This window comes from Rhodnius prolixus, unplaced genomic scaffold, assembly GCF_049639745.1.
Source record: "Rhodnius prolixus isolate KJV_2025 unplaced genomic scaffold, Rpr scaffold_4, whole genome shotgun sequence".
Taxonomy (NCBI): domain Eukaryota; kingdom Metazoa; phylum Arthropoda; class Insecta; order Hemiptera; family Reduviidae; genus Rhodnius; species Rhodnius prolixus.
This window is the reverse complement of record NW_027411614.1, coordinates 27,335,200-27,350,794: the sequence shown is the minus strand read 5'-3', so window position 1 is coordinate 27,350,794 and position 15,595 is coordinate 27,335,200. Positions and strand designations below refer to the sequence as shown.

The 15,595-nt window shown below is 30.1% G+C and overlaps 1 protein-coding gene across 1 annotated transcript in view; it reads right to left on the bottom strand.

The window, feature by feature from the left end:
- Positions 1-15,595, bottom strand: part of LOC141455570 (dual specificity calcium/calmodulin-dependent 3',5'-cyclic nucleotide phosphodiesterase 1-like) — a 385,265-nt gene that overhangs the window by 353,070 nt on the left and 16,600 nt on the right. The window lies entirely within an intron of this gene.

Here is a 15,595-nt window from a genome sequence, read left to right as displayed (position 1 = left end):
TATTTACATCAGCGAAAATATAATATGTTTTTATTTCATTGTCAACCACCAGAAAATCGTCTTCATTACAGTTGTATTTGTGAATTTTTTTTTGCATTTTTTAAAGCTTTTTTGTTTCTTAATTATTTGTTTTTGTAGAAACTAAGTGTTATTTATCTTGAATTAGGTATGTTTCAATTTATTTAACTTATATTTATTTGTATAATCGAAATTTTAAAAATGAGTCCATATGGACTCTTTGAGCAAAAATTGACTATTAACCATTCTATTTTTTTTATTACATAGGGTATATTCTGACCTGTTTTTTTAAACATGGAGCGCATGTATACACCCGAAGAAACTATAAAGATTATATTAGACGGTAATTGGTTAGATGTTGACTTAGAATCTTCAGATTCTGAAGATGAACAAATTGGGGAAGTTGATGCCAACGCGAATTTACCCCCAAAAACAGACTCTAATTATACCACTTTACCAAATGAAGATGAGTTTTTTACTGAGGATGAAAGATCAGCTAGTTCGGAAAATATTTCAGGAAACCCTTCCAATAATTTGCAGGATCCTGTTTTACCAACCCCTGAAGCAAAAAGGAAACCTCCAAAATTATTACGCGGGAACAACATTAGTTGGGTACCAGTTAGGGATGATTTTCAATTGAATTGTACTAATTTTTCTTTCAATAAAAAACACAATATCACTTATGGATGTGACAAGCCCATAAATTATTTTCAACTCTTTTGTTCGAATGAAATTTTAAAAAATTTTGTGGAGCAGTCTAATTTATATTCTGCTCAAAAGACTGCCCAATCTATTGGCACCACAATTAATGAAATAAAAAAAATTTTGGGTATAAACATCATGAGCGGAATTGTAAAAATGCCAAGCTATAGAATGTATTGGGCCAGAGATACCAGGTATCCTTGCGGATGCAATGAGCAGAAATCGTTTTGACAAACTTCGCACATTTTTCCATGTGAATGACAATACAAACTTTATCTCTGATCCAAATCACCCTAATTACAATAAATTGTACAAAATTCAACCATTCCTAGATGGAATAAATAAAGTTTTAATTATTTTCATTCTTGCTAACTGGTGCCCAATGATGCCATATGGAATCATTTTCCAAAAAATGTTCAAAACATTCAAAATGGAAAAAAATATTTGATTTGTTCATTTTAAGCATTATTTATTGCAGTGAAAAAAGTTTTTTTTTCTCTCTCTCTGTATAATAATTCGGTCCGGAAAGGGTTAAGCGTTGAATTCCAAACTCCTTTGGAATGGCAAACGCCATCCTTTTAAATCAGTTGGTCTTGACTCAAGCACAGTATTTTCAAAAATGTCTTTCGAGTGATGAAAACTGTCTTCTGTCCTGCCTGTTTATGTAAAGTACATAAGCAGACTGGACAGAAGACACACTTACATATGACAATGTAACAAAATTATTACAATTGCCAATAGCATAAATCCTGAAGATGGTGAAGTCCCTTGGGGTGAAAGCTTGGCAAAAATAATTACTGAAATTGGCAATATTCTTTCTTATTTCTGGATTAATGAATCATTCATCAAAAACAATGAACAATATAAAACAAATAATGTTTATTGAGGGAGCCAGACAGTCTGGATCATTTTATTCCTTATTTGTCCAATGTTCAGCTATACTCTAAATAAATTATTGAATAAATATCGTTGCTGTCCAGAGCCATTCTTGTAGCTAAAAGCTAATAGATGTGAATTCTGCTAAGAAGATTTAAGATTTATTCTACTACACTGAATAAAGTAGACACTTCCAGAGAGAAATAAGTTATTAATTTCATTTTTATAACCCTATATATTCTTTCCTGGTTTAAATGTAAATTACATTTATTATTTATCATTTTTCATTTTCAAAATATTTGTTTTGATTTAATAATTTAAAGAAACAATATTGAATTTTATGTCAGAGTTTTTACAAGATGTTATTTGCAATTTAAAAAGGATATATTTATTTTGTTTGGCTGTGATAGAATAGAATAGAATAGAAAATTGCTTTATTTTTACAAAGAAAAATTTATCATTAAGCATAAATTGGCAATGGCTTACCAGCCGTATGCCAGGATTCTGTCTTAATTAAGTAAAATTAGAAATAAACAATAATAATTAACAAACATAAACATAAAAAAGTTCTTTTACTTTAGAGCAAACACAAATTCTTTTTCTCTATTTTTTTTTTCCATTCATTAACTAAAATATTAATAAATGTGTCATAAAAAAATAAATATAATAAAACAAAGTTATGTTACTAGAGATAAGTAATTAATGACGAAACTATTAATGACCAAAGTACAAAAGAAAGTATTTAGATATACCGGGACATGTAATATTAATGTAATACGTAAGATTATTGTAAGCAGTTAATAACATTGTTGGGTTTATAAGTACATACAATAAAAGATTAACTATAATTAAATTGCTACTACAAATCTCCTGTATTCTTCTGCCTGCTTAGCATATTTATATAAATTATGTAAATTGCCAGATTTTAATATTTCTATAAAGTGCTCTTTTGAGATTACATTTTCACCCAAGTGTAATTTTCTAATAAAACCTAATACAGGGCTTCTGGTTATGAAATGTAAAGTATCTTCTTCATCCTTTTGGCTGTGATATTTATACCGTGTTGAAATTCTTCTTTTTAGACGCATAATGGCCATCAGAAAATCTTGCTGTTTCAAATTTATGAGCAGCTTTATTTAGAAAATGAAGACCTTTGCGGCTGGATGTAAACGTGATGTACTTTTTTTTGATGATTATTTAAGTGTAGGTAAACCAAAAACTGGAAAAACAAATGAAAACGTCGAGAAACTGTTTAAACAGAATTTGACGAACTGTGAATAAAACTGAATGTGATTTTTGTCACCGTGGGCGTGAGTGTATAAAGATTAAGTATACTTTGGCTAGAAATAAATATGAGAAAGCTTTGTGCAAAATCTGAGTCAAAACAAAGGTCAAAAAGGATTTCGATGGAAAGCATTGTTTGTACACTTTTAAAATGAAATACAACTGATTTTTTTTTTTTTTGCCAATTTGTTATTGCAAATAATTCATGTGTTCACTACTCGCCGTAGTGAGGCAGCAATCATTGTCAGATGATGAAACGTTTTGCTGACAGTGTATTCTTGGATGCAAAAAAGGATAGCTATTGTGGGTTACCTCAAAGGGAAAACCAATAGCTAACTGGAGAATAATGCAAGACTTGTGCTCCAGTTGGATGAAAAATTGGTGAAAAGGGGCCTGAATTGCAAAAAAACAAAAAAATCATCTTTCATCGTTGCACCTGCCCATAGTTGCAAAGGAAGGTTGTGGTATTTGATGAACGAATTGATGGAGTATTAACCTATTTATTGGATTTGAAGATTTCTGGCTCCTCTATTATCTCCTATCATTAATCCAAAGGCAATTAGTGAATCATTTTTAAATCATATGAAGAGGAATGGGATTTTATTGCCTAATACCATCAAATCTCTCTGATATAAGCCAAATCTTCGGTGACTTTTAAGACCTTTGGATAACATTTTTCATATAATGAGTTGTCATCTATTTATACAAAAGATATGTGCTGGTTTTGCTACAATCCTCCTCGGGTTAAGCTAAACCCAAATAGGTACACATATCAAATTTATCTGTAGTGGTAGGGATTTGTTCTTGCTGATATTTTGGGATTTCTGCACAAGCCACAATTCTCAAAGAAATTGAAGCCAAAGCTTACCTACGGTTTCGCCAAAAGTTGATTGTCTGTTCATACTGAATTGTTGATCCATTAGAGTTCATTGATCACTTTATTTTCAAATTCTTGTGACATATCCCAAAAGTAAATTAAACCTTGCAGACGCCTAAGATTTTTGAGATTGCACATTTATTACTCTTCATTGCTTCAGCATAAGCTTAGTACAAGATTACGTTTAGAAGCTTCTTCTTTTTTTTTTTAAATGAAGGCGGGTTCATATCTGGAGTCATTGGAGCCCGGAACTTTTTTCAATGCACTGCCGGTCTCCGGACAGACAACACTGTCCATCACCCACAGTGAGCTGTAAAAAAATCCCAAGAAGAGAAAATGTAAGGACTAGCAAAGCTTCATATTTTTTTGTTTTTTATTCTTGTAAACCAATTTGTTAAAAATTGAAAAACTCTTCATTATATAAGTAAACATTTGATTTCTCATCTGTTTCAAAAATAAGTTGAACTTAAGAGTCATGAATTCTAATAAAACCCTGAAAAGAAACTAAGTTACAAGATTAGTTCAAATATTACGCTTTCTTAGCTGACTAACGCTTGGAATGATTGGAGGTGAACTAATTTTTGCGGAGTCACGGATTCTGGGATGTAATTAAATTAAGAGCTAAGAGTAATGAATCTAAGCCAACGCATGAAGTCACTACTTGACCTGGTGCACATTATAAAAGGTAAACATGATGTACTGGCATTCATGGCTTTTTGAAATAATTAAGAACAGGACTTATTAACAAATGCAGTAACTTTAATTTTAAAAAACTCTATTATTTTCTTTGCAGCAATAATTGTATTAGCAGGAAATAAATCACAAAATTTGTTAGAGAAAGTTTATTGTAATTCATATTTATACAAATCTAGAACTTTCTTCAGTTTTGATGCAGGATGACATTTTACATTCTTACATCACACCAAAACAAAGAGAAATAAATAAATGTTTTTGGCAGTTTATTTGTTTTACAAAATTAAATATAATTCAAATAAACAAAACAGTACACATTGGTGTAGTTCTAAGAATCTCTAAAAATATGTGTTGTCTACTTCATGAGCCACGATGTTTTCTAGGCAATACGCATTGCTTTATTTTGGTGCCTTATATATATTGAGTCTTATCATTCCTCCTTCCCAATGCTTACGAGGCAAGAGTATCTCAGTAAAGGTCTGAATATAGATATAAACAAGAATCTAGAGCTAGTGCATTGAACTTATGTCGGATAATAGAGAAAAGAACTGTCGGAGAGTTTGATGGGCCTTTCTTAATATCAGTGTAATATGTGGAGGCCAGGTTAGTCACGTGTCAAAGTAGATTATGGATTTGCCTATTCTTTTCCGACTGTACGTCGTTGTTGCTAAGTTATGGTTGGATGCAGTCTTCAAAAAGGAAATGATTTTCGCCTATTGTACATATACATTTACTTTCCATTTGCTGAAACAATTTTTGTTTATTTTGTTCAATGAAATGTGCATGTTTTGTATTTGTGTTGTGTATCTGAATGTAGCAATATGGTATGTATAAATTTTATGTAAAAGAAGACTGAGAACTAAGGCCTGATGAACCCCAGCCCAGTAATGACTCGTCGAGTACTTTTGGTCTAACTCGATAACAAAATTTAAAATAGATTTATCGTCAATCAAGTTGTAGAATATATTCAAGGATCTTAATGATAGGAATCAGCGATCTTCCTTTCTTGATGGATAGATAATAAGGCTGCGTATGAAAGCTTCAGCACTTTTGTAGCAGGTGCTTCAACGAGTAGAATGGTAAATAGCTAGACGCGGTGACTAATGGTATAAAAGTAATTTGTCGTTTAGAAGTGGTATATTTGTGGTTAGTTTTCGGCTTAGTTAGGCTTATTTCCTGTTACTGTAATTAGAAAACAATATAGGAAAATTACTTTAAGCATCCAGTGCATACAAAATTAATTTCTTACTCTTATGGTGGCAAATAGGCATTAGTAAGACATTTTCGCTCTACATTGTATACATATTCTTTGAAAGAAAAGCAAAATTTTTGTTAAAATGAAAAGAATAGTTTTTACTTAAAAAAGTAATGAAACTACTTCTCAAGACCACATTCCCCTCCCCCATAATAACTCTGGTGCTCTTCTGGATGTAACCAATTTTTAAGCTGCAATAGTTTTGAATTTGAAGAGAATTTGAATAATAATAAAAAAAAAAAAGGACTGATTTAGATGAAAATGTGAATCACTGCACGATCTAGCGGGGAAAAGAAAAACTAAGATTCTCCTTAAAAACTGAAAAAAAAAAAAGGTTTTACTTTACAATTTAATAGTTTATAATTACCTTAAAGGTTAACTATGTGCCGTCATGATCATAGACTTTTTTTTTTTTGTACGTCATAACTGATATTTCCTATTTAAAATAAGCACGATTACCATACCTTCTTCTTAATGGGTGTAAGACTAAGTGAAAACAAATCAAGGCAAATGATTGTCCTATATACTCATGTGTCGAACGTGATTTAGAACATTGAAAGTCACATTAAAGAAAGTTTTCTAAGCAGATATTTGCAACTGGAATCTGAAGATGAAGGGGACCAATGGTGAAATATTTTTTGTGAGATTGAATAAGGAGAAAAGATAGGATCTTGGTCATCTCTTCCAACTATACTTTTACATTAAGAGCAAAAAAACCATGATTTCGTACCCTCTTGACTCAAAAGGAAACTAGGTGTATATTCAACAATTTTGCGCATGCCTTTTCACAGAATCACTTGAGAATAATGATAATTCTAAATAATTATAGTTATCTATATTTATTAAATTGAAAACTTTAGATATTATTAGGTTTGAAAGTTTTAGAATGTAGATTAAATATTTCTAGAAAAGTTGCTAACACAAATATTTTTACAATAGATTTTTAGAATGGAATTGAATTTAAGTAGACATATAACAGAAAAAACTAATTTAAATAAATGAGTACTGCCTTCACAAGGAGAAAGAATGTTCTGGAAAAAAAAAACTTTTTCACCCTTTTTCCTTTTGCACCAACTGATTCAGATTTGGAGTGCTTTTTGTAGTTAGGTAATACAATTAAAAGAGGGGGGTTAAGAGGGTACTTGCCACCATCCTTTTGTTGGCCACGGCGTTTGAAAGAGGATTGGAGACTCTAATGGAATGAGACTAGACGGGTACCACTTCAATCTTCCGACTTATCTTCAGTATGCACTGCGCTCTTCTTGCTTATCATTTTCTTTAACAATACAACTTCAGAAGCATTAATAATATTATCGTTGACAAAAATTCTGATGTATTTTTTTCTTTAATAAATGCAATATAATTTCAAAAAGAAGTTAGGTGTAGAAGTAGACATTTCTACTCAAGAAAAAAGTTGATTAAATTTTTAAGATACTATATTTAAAAATAATTGTTTTTTAATACTTATACGATTTTCTTTCACTGCAATAATTGAGCCGTTTATTTTGAAAGTGGCATAAGGCACTTTTTCAAAAAAAATCGAGTTAATGGCAACACTAAATACAATTGAACGGTATCTTTTCATTTTTAGAAAATTTGCAATCAATAAGTTGAGAACTATTGAGATTTGTTCGAGAGAAGTGTTGGTAATTAACGGTATAACAAACATGTTTATTTTGAAAGTGGCGTAAGTCACTGTACTCAGGAAATTAATTACGGGGCTTAGTGTGAAAGAAATAGAAACATGTGATAAGTGTGTGTGAAGTATTGTTTTGAATTATTTTCAGTATTTTTAAAAAAGTTGTGATCATTGGACTTATTTTTATAAGTGCGAAAGAATAGTGCAGTTTTGTAAATTATATTATAACCAAAAACTGATTTTAATTCTTCTCCTTTGGAGGAGCTCAGGTGAGAAGGGAGGGTCGAGCAGTTACAGAGCCCAAGTTAAACAAAGTAAATCACTGCCCCTTCAAAACATCACTTCAGTAAAATACGTCGGACAAAATTAATATGTATCAGTCATTTTTCTAAACCATTTATTTTGAAAGTGGCTTAAGTCACTTTACCGTAATGAAAAATGGTGATTTTTTAATGTTTATACGAAATTATTTGTACTGAGAAAAATATCAGTATCATGAGATAACAAATACAAGTAAATCTTCTCGACAGTTAGCATCCATATTTTTAAACGTGTTAAAACGCAAACCCTAAAATATCTCGACTTAAAAACAAAGTGACTTATGCCACTTTAAAAATAAACGGCTCAATTATATCTACAATGCAGTGGACCTGAACTTGCCTAGTACCCCAAAAATAATGTTGATATTTAATTCTACTATAAATATCATTAACATTAAATGTCAACATTATTTAATTAACATTAAATGTCAACATTATTTAATTAACATTAAATGTCAACATTATTTAATTAACATTAAATATCAATAAATAACCATTAAATATCAAATAAACAAGATCGAGGGTAACATATCGTTCTTAGAAAGCAATTATGGAGATGTTTTAGCAGAGGGTAGTGACAGATGGATACTCCAGCCCAGTGTTAAAGAACACGCCGTTTTAACACTTGAAATTCTAGATTTACAACATTATCCTTTCTTCAAAGTCAATAACCCTTATTAAATTCTCGTTTGTTGAAAATAGTTCTAAAAAAAAAAAGGCATTGGAGTTAAGGAGGATGATTTAAAAATAACATTAACGTTAAGATGAGGAACATACTTGTAGCTATTTTCAATAAAAAAAAATATATATACAATGGTGAGACAGAAAATTGCACCTTGGAGGGAAGCTTTACTCGAGAAAACACTCCATCTCATCAACGTATTTTCCTTGAGAAAAATTTCAAATTAAAGTGACAGATATTTTGAAAGTAATAGTGAATGAAATTTGAATAAAAAAAATCGTGTTTGGCATTTCTCAAATAATCGTGAAAGAATAAGAAACAAACTTCTGTAAAGTCGCACTTTCAAATGATGACAGATTTTGAATGACACCACAGATGCGACAGTTGTATCAAAACGAAATACGAAATTTGAACTTTCGGTAGTTTTCGAGATAGTCTGTTCACAAACACTTCATAGTCTGTCTCTCACACAGATCATGAGCTATAACTTTTTTTCATGTTCAAAACGTATACTTAAGGTCAAAACTTAATTTCGAAACTAACACAGTTTCAGTACTTCATCTCATCGAAAGTAAGAAGTTGTAAAAATATTTTGTTTTAGAAATACAAATTTATCTTATCAAATCGCATAAAATAAATTAAGTATTTTACTTTAAAAAAATTTAATAGAGAAAATAAGAAAACAATAGTGAAGTTAAAAGACAATCTGTTGGTGAAATGGACTTGGAGAAGAAATGGTTTTACTTATTCAGCAATGGAGTTGACATTCGAACTGAGATTTAAACTCCCTTAGCCTTCCGAGTTAAGACTTGCTGCACACCGGAGAATAGAACCCAACTCTACATACAATTCAGTAAGTTTTCAGCCGACATTTCTCACAAGCACTTTGTTCACATATTAATTTTAATTTGTTTTGACAAACATGTCCCTGCGTTACTTACCTTCTTTCAAAATTTCATTACGTTTTACTTAACGCTTTCTAAAAGTTTTAATCGATCAGAATTGAATAGGTCTAAACAAATGTTTCGTTGGATTTTCTTTGTAATCACAACGTGTGTTCATCTATATATCCTAAATTTATTACAAAACAGTTACGGGTAAATATTTTCTATCGCATAAACCACTGTCATAAATTTAAAGAGTACTTAGAGACAGTTTAAAGAAACTAATTAAAATAAAACATTTGTCTTTGATTTATTTAATGTTTAGGTTCAATATTTAGGTTTATTTATTTAGGTTTAGGGAATTGTAATAGATCTTTACGTGTGACATTATTTATATTTTTAATTCTTTGTTATATTTTTTATTTGTTACTGTTTTCATTATACGTTTGTAGGTGATGTAAAGTTATTTATTATTAAAGAAAAAACATCTATCGCTTAATCTGTAATTTTTTCGCTAGAGAAGTTATGAAATATCAGTTTTTACGATTAATAAATTCGGCAATTATTGATTTTCAGAAGAATCATGGATTAAACAAAACACTATGAAACTAACGACAAAGAGTTACCAATGAATGTTCACCTATAAAATAAAGAAATATATGACAGGGTATACCCTTTTACGAAGAGAAGTTTAGGGACTACTTTGGAATTAGACAGTTTAAGGTTTTGTTCGAGAGAGGTCATACCACTATTTAACTTTGGGGATTCCTCGAACGATATTGCAGTGTAACTCTTCTGTCAGCTGTAGTATAATATGTGTTTTTGGCCAGTTAACTTACTTTTATATTTACAAATATTTTCTAGAATAACCAGGAAGCCACACTTCTATTTCTGAGTATGACTACTGCTAAACAGCAAATGCGAGTGAGTGTATGAAGTAATTTGTAAAGAGTTACTTATAACTGCTTCTTAAACATTGTTTGCATGGTTAAAAATTTGATTTGTAATATGATAACATGGCCTTTAGAATCAAGCCTAATCTTAATAATTAATTAAGATTTTTAAAAGATTGAAAATAACTTTTTTCGAAGTTGACAGTTTCCCAAAACGCTCATCATTTACAGTCCCTTCTTCCCTCTTAAAAACGTTTCATACTTTTGCAAGCAATAGCAAGCTTAAGCAAATCTATTTGAAATCTCGATTTTATTTTATTTTTTTTTTTTTTTTTTTTTTTTTTTTTTTTTTTTTTTTTTTTTTTTTTTTTTTTTGCATCAACGGCTGAGGTCATTAGCGCCCGGAGCTTTTTCCAGTGCACTGCCGGCCTCCGGACAGTGTTCTCTCGTTACAGACAACACTGTCCATCACCGGACAGTGAGCTGTAAGAAGCTCCTAGGAAGAGAAAATCTAAGGGTTATTATTATTATATTAGTATCTAATAGCGCGGGGCGCAAGCAAATATGGTAAGATTTTTAATTTGATCCAGGGCACCACAAATATGCACTTTGATTGTGGGACACCACTGGAATAAAATAAATTAAGAATTAACTTGTAAGATAAATCCTTGTTTATTTCGTTATGAAAAGTGAATAATTACTTGTTCACTCCATTTTACTTGTACAACTTTGATAATAAGTGCAATGTATCTTCTAACATTTTTGGACTCTAAAGCCAATTTATTTTGGCCCGTTGATTTTATTTATTTATTGCATGCACTAATATTAACAGTTTTCTGCGATAACTGAAAGCCATTAATGTTATACATTTGTTAAACAGTTCTGTAAACAGTACTTTGAGGGAGAGCTTCACTTCAAGTTCTTCAACTTCTTTTTTCAAATTTCAGTTATAGATCTATATGTATGCAATGTATACCCAGTAAGCGTTGGAACCGTTTTTAGGACTTTTAAGTTGAGGATCGCTAAGTTGAGTCGCTAAATGAATATAAAGGTTAAACTTGCTGTTATGTCAGCTATATATAGCGTAATAAAAGCGTTCACATGTATGTGCAATTCGCTCACACATAAAATGAGTTAAAAAGTGAGATAAAACTTTTTTAAGTCGTAAAAACCGTACAAAAAACTCAGAGAACCACGAGTGTCACTAATAAAAGATACAATTAAATGGAATTGTTTTAAATTAAACTGCTGTAATTCTGTACAAGGATTTTTTTATTTTTATTGACTTTCTAATTTTAAATTTCGTATAGGGTGGGCCCTAAATTATATTTTCTCCACAGGCGCTTTATAACCACGCGGCGGCACTGGTTTAGATGGGTTTCCTTCACATTCTAGATAAATTCTTTCTTATCCAGCCCAACCACACGCCTCGGGCAAGCAAACACCACTTTACGCCAATTGGATTAATGTCGCTTTCTAAGGGTAAAGGTGGTATGGGTTTTATTGTTTAAGATAATCTAGTTCACAGACTTAGCTGGGAAAAAAAGAAATCCTCCAGTTCTAGTATTTTATTAAATGCTTAAAAAAATGAAACGAAAACTTGTCCTTTACATTTGTGCTCTAAATAAAAAAAATTCTTTTTTTGCCCTTGGTCCAAATGATAACAGATAACTGTTATAAATTATTATTATTGTTATTATTATTTTATGAATACTAAAAGTTGAAAAGGGAACAAAAAGCTGAAAATTAAAATGTAATTAAAGACTTTCTTCACATAAAATAAGTATACTTCATATACTTCAGCACATTTTAAGAAAATAAGTAAAATCTGATGTGGGACACTAAGTTTTTCTTTGACAATTGCTGTAATTCTGATTATCAAATGTTTACTAATGATGAATAGAACTGAAGGTGTTTAATTTTATTAGCTAGTTGCCTATTTCAGATAAATTAAAGTTAATATAAGCCTAATCACAATTTCGCAAGCGCCTTTGCAATTAGGAATTATTATTTTTTACTCATCCTAACCGCTAAATTAGTTTTTTTTTTAAAAAAATGTTACCAATAAAAGTTATGGATAATTAAAAAAAAAAACTAGCAAATATTGTTATTATTATTTTTGTTTTGCCCCAAGGCAGTGTTCTCTCGTTACTGACAATACTGTCCATCAACGGTCAGTGAGACTTATAGGAAGAAAAAAATCTTTAATTTTTGCGACAGTTATTTCTTACTATTGTGCTTACATGTAATGGTACTGATTGGATACACCTAAAACGAGTAAATAAATATAAAAAGATAAAATAAAATAATTAAGAAAATGGAAACTAATTGACTGAGCCACATGTTTTTGGTCCAAAATAAATCTTCTATTTGACTAGATAACCGTGTTTTAAAAATCTAGCAATTATATAAGTAAATTCTGAAATAAATATATCTGCTTCCAATTTTATTTTTAGAAAAACAAATTAAAGATGGAAAGCCCGAAAGATTTATCTTTAAAAAAATATAGTATATTTGAGACTAAAAAAAGCTTTTAATTCAATAATTATTATTTTTCTGTATCTCACTTCTCTTAACACCAAGTATTCTCATTTATTCCCTTTAAAATCTCCTAAATTATTATTATTTAGTAATAGTATTTATTTTTTATTACAGAGAATTTGAAGTGAAACTACATTCATTGTTGGCTTGCGAATATACATAAGCCTGAAAATAAAGTTATGAGGTAAAAAGCCTAGTAAAATTTTATAGTATCTTTTTATAAATTATAATTTATTATAAATTTTATATTTGGATAAAAAAAATTATGACTTGTTTAGTCAGTATTTTGCAAAACATGAAATCTACAAAGCGTCAATTTTTTTTTTTTTTTTTCATCGTAACAAGAGGCAGATAAATGAAATTTGAATTCAAACGGGCCAACTAAAACAAATACACAAATAAAAATGACAATTTTCGATCAACTCTAAATACTTCTACAGAATCGAAGTCAACCATCTACACAGTATTAAAACTTTTGGTTATTTTCTGAAAACTTTGATACAGGAAATTAAAACAGTCAGAAACTTTACATAGTTGTTGCATCAATATTGATTAAATATTATTCTCTGTGTACTCGTATAGTGCAGCTCATAATGGTAAAACAAATTCGAAATCTCTTTTCAACCTTACTATTTTTCTGCCTTACTGCGCATTCAAAGTTATATTTACTTTGTATACTTGGGCGCTGTGAAGTATTATGTGGTAATTTAGATTTAATTATTGGTTAAAGGTTCAGTATTCTTGAATTCAAAGTCGGAATGAATTAATTTTTTAGTCTTTTAGACTTTTTTAGTCGGAACAAATTTAAGTATGAATTAATTCTTGATCAAAGTTAGTATTTTATTTCTGCTTCAGTAGCCGTTAGATCATCTCTATTTCTTCCTCTCTATGAATTATTTTTTAGAGGGTTTCTCGTTTTTAGTGTGGATTTGCTCACTATGGACGAACTACGGTGCTTCCAAGCACTTTGTTTTGGAAGATTAGTAGTTTTTTAGTAGCTGTCTTACAGGCCTCCATCCAGACTCAACAGGCGTACGTCAGCAAAGGTCTAGATTTGCTGTCTGAGGTTATAGACTCATCTTAATTTTTCGATTTATAACCAAAATACCAAAATCGCGGTCTGTACTCGCAAGATTTTTTTTTAAATGAAATTTGGGTCATATTTTAAGTAAATTTTTTTAGCTTTAGATGTTTGATATTTTAGTAATTCAAAGAGCTAAAGTAAAAAAAAAAAAAACTTACTACATTAAAAAAAAAATACTAAAAACAAACAGACTAAAAAGAAGGAATCTTGAAGAACAGGCAATAAACTCTAGGTAAGTTCAGATTATATTACGGGACAAGGACTAGAAAAGCGTTAATGGAATGTTTAAAGAAACAATTAATTACTAGTTACTTAAATTGCTAAGTTATAATGAATTAAATTAAGTCATTAACATTGCAATACTTTTTTATAAACAATCTTAGCTAACACCTCACCATGTAACATTGTTTAACTTTTCCAATAGAATATTGGCTGCGACGTCACAGGCAATTACCACTAAATAAAACGAGTATTCGTTAGACTAGAATACGTGATCTGACTTACCAACATTATTCTGCTTGAACGTATGCACTTGAGCATATAAAACAGTCCTGTAAGTAATACATAGAACTGCCTATAAACAGTTTACAGGTTGGCTTATCTGGTTTTATGTTTTCATTAAACATATTAAACAAATACTCTGCAATTCATACTTTTTAAATTCTTTCATAAATATTATTCTTATCACTATCAAATTAAAAAAATCGTTTCAAATTAATATTACTGCTTAACATTGCCTTGCTTATCGATTTTAATTAACCACTTCTGCTTGAACAATAATATTTATAGCATTTCATACTTAGAGTAACAGTGTAGCTAGCTTATCAGTAATCCCAATTTAAAAATGTCTGAATGACAAATATTTCAAGGAAAGAGACTAACTGAATGATTAGGAGCATTGGATTTCCACGCGGAGATCCCGAGTTTGAATATAGGTGGGAGACAACTTGTGTTCATGAAATGGAACTAACAGTTGAATGTATTTATCGTGAAACTTATTTTCAAGTTACATAAGTTTAGACATAATAATAATAAATTAATAATAATACTATTTAAAAAAAAAATAATAATAACAAATAGGTGATTAACTTGCAGTCTAGAAGTAGCAAATTATTATCATTCTGATTATTATTTCTATAAATAGACATGAAAATTAACTGTTATCTAATGGATAAAAAATAAAATGTTGTTAAAATAATGTTGGCCCGAAGTTGAATAAAGTAACACAAAAATGGCTGTAAAAAGTAGCGTACTTAGCGTCCCGGTAGACAGACTTTCAATTATAGTCAAGTGAATTAAGCGTAATTAGATTTTCGGGAGTTTTGGTTTGAAAACTAAATTTTATTTTAGAAATTTTGTTTCATTTAGGATACAACATAAAACTTTATTAATGAAAATGTTTCTGTGAATATTTTGACAAAATACTTTGGGAAACATGATCTCTTCAAAATAACAAAATATTCATAATTAATTAGCAGTCATTGGTAGTTAATTTAAACAATGTAGTTCGGGTACGGTTCGAGTGCAAAAGAAAAGGATGTCCATACGTACACTAAGGACAAGAGCAAAATGAGGCGGCAGTTTGCCTGGCCCGAAAACATCTCCCAGAGATGCTCTCTAAAAAGAAACAGCAATTTACAGCGGAGGAGTATTCTTAAGTAGTGCAGCTAACTATTTGTTGAAATAAGATGTGGCAATGGGTGAATGAAAACCTCGTTCATTGAGGGATGAACACTGAGAAGTGCAGAAAATTTGAAGCAGTTTGGTACAGAATGTTAATTGAAGAATATTTATTGTTCTGAAATCTTTTTTTAAAAAAATTGTGAAACTACATTAAGATAACTTTT